The sequence below is a fragment of the Mustela nigripes genome, chromosome 1 (assembly GCF_022355385.1).
Source record: "Mustela nigripes isolate SB6536 chromosome 1, MUSNIG.SB6536, whole genome shotgun sequence".
Lineage (NCBI taxonomy): Eukaryota > Metazoa > Chordata > Mammalia > Carnivora > Mustelidae > Mustela > Mustela nigripes.
In genome coordinates, this window is record NC_081557.1 from 30,483,575 (window position 1) to 30,486,122 (window position 2,548).

Here is a 2,548-nt window from a genome sequence, read left to right on the forward strand (position 1 = left end):
ACACACACACACACACACACACACACACACACACACACACACACACTCATAATATCTCAGAAAGCCCAGTCATTGGATTACTATATTATATGGGAGAAATGTTGGCTTATGTGAGGTATGAATTAACAGCATAAGATTTTTTTTAATTTTATTTTTTCAGTGTTACAAGATTCATTGTTTATGTACCACACCCAATGCCCCATGCAATACATGCCCTCCTTAATACCCACCACCAGGCTCACCCATCCCCTCACTCCCTCCCCTTCAAAACCCTCAGTTTGTTTCTCAGAGTCCACAGTCTCTCATGCTTCGTCTCCCCCTCTGATTTCCCCCAATTCACTTTTCCTTTCCTATTCCTAATGTCCTCTGTGTTTTTCCTTATGCTCCACAAGTAAGTGAAACCATATGATAATTGACTCTCTCTGCTTGACTTATTTCACTCAGCATCATCTCCTCCAGTCCCGTCCATGTTAATACAAAAGTTGGGTATTCATCCTTTCTGATGGAGGTGTAATATTACATTGTATATATGGACCATCGCATGAGAATTTTGAGTAGATCGGAGTAACTAAACTTTTCGTGAGAAAACAAAACCAAATCTTATTTAAAAATACATACATGTATTAGAGTCCATACTGACAAACTTAAGGAGAAGGCATACAGCTCTTACTTACTTTAAAAAACCAAAATCATTAAATTGGTCTAATATGTCCATGGATTTACCTTAACTATATGAACTTGAATTATTACATTAGAAAATGTATCTGAATTAGCAGCTTCCACAGTTTTTGCTTTTTTTTGTTTGTTTGTTTGTCTATTTGGCTTTTTTTAAGTCTAGATTGTAAGATTCACCAAGAAGAAACTATTAGCAGTTCAGGTTTCTTATTTTCCCTGAATTTGGGGAATATTAGATTTTTATAAATACTTATCTCTATAAACCATACAGAGTATCTTTAATTTAAAAGATGTTATAGCCTGGTGATGGGTATTAAGGAGAGCACATATTGCATAGAGCTCTGGGTGTTATAAACAAACCATGAATCATGGAACACTACATCAGAAACTAATGATGAGCTGTATGTTGACTAACGTAACACACTTAAAGAAAAGATGTTATAATTTATTATTGCCTTGGGGTAAGAAAACATTTTATGTGTATACAGTGAGAGTTAAAGGGTTGTATTGTATCAATCAGGATACATAGAGCTCTTTTAGTTTCCATTCTGCAGCTACACATAAATGGGTAAATACATGAACGTAACCAGTCCAGGTTATAAAGATCTATTTTTTCCCCAACTGGCACACAATTCTGAATTGGTTATGCTCACAACTGATAAAGAGAAAAACAAAAAGAGTACCAAATGAGCTTCTGTACTTCCATCAAACAGCAGGTAAATCCCGGTCATCTAGGCGACCAAGATCCCAAATGGCTACATCATTAAGCCAAAGATTCCGTCACTGTTGCCACCAATAAAGAATAACGTGTAGGTCATGTATAAACCAGGGGCAAAAACAAATACTCAAGATTAGAAAAGAATAACAAATAAACCTAAGAGAAACAGAGAGTCCACAAGGATAAAATTCTGTTGCCTGGGTTTCACTCTGGGAGCCCAGAAGACACATATGCCTGACTTTTTAAGCAGCCTGTGAGGTACACTTCTCAACTCACCAGTTTAATTAGCTCTGTCAGATGAGTCCACTTAGGTATTTTGGTGGAACAGCCTCCAAAACTGCTGAAGTAGAATTTTTGAAAAGCTAAAAACATGACCCTCATACAAATATCAGATGAACACCTGTCAAAAATTTTATTCAACTCATTAGTGAGCCAGCAAGCTGTTAAGACCAGTTCAAAGTGCATTTATATACAGGACTTAACAAAAAATTGCTAGGATAAGATTGCTGGATTAGATGCAAAACTAATGTCCTCCAGGTCATAAAAAGCAACCTCTGGATTCACCTTTTGCACAGAAAAAAATTAGTTGGATCTTTACCAGACAAAATTCTAATAAGCTAACAACTTCAATTACTAAATTTGGAAACTTTGTTTAATATGAAAAATCAGGAACACTATATTTTTAAGGGACTGAATTCTGTATCCACTCCAACAGAAATTTGATGAAGAGATCATGTCTCCTAGTTGGATGGGCCACGGAATGTGTGGAAAGATAGAAGTTCAATTGAGTGACAGCCTTTCAGTTCTGATGAAACTGCCCCAAACAAAATAACGAAATCACTAGGGTAGGGTAAAGACTCATAGCCATGTTCTCTCACCATGAGAGCCCTAGCTGGAATTCTCTCTCTTGGGAACAGATAATGGACCACTGAAAACTGAGTAGCAGAGGGGGAAAAAAATGGGTGACAGAAGCTAACAATTGCCTAAAACCACAAGAGCTGGGACCCACCATTGTCTTCATATACAATGTGATATTTTTAGTGTATGGGAGTTTTGTCTTTGTTACAATGATTGTTCGCTTGCTTAATTGACAAGTGGTTGGGACGAGTAACTTGGTGTACAGCAGACCCACAGAAGGAGAAACAAATCTACATG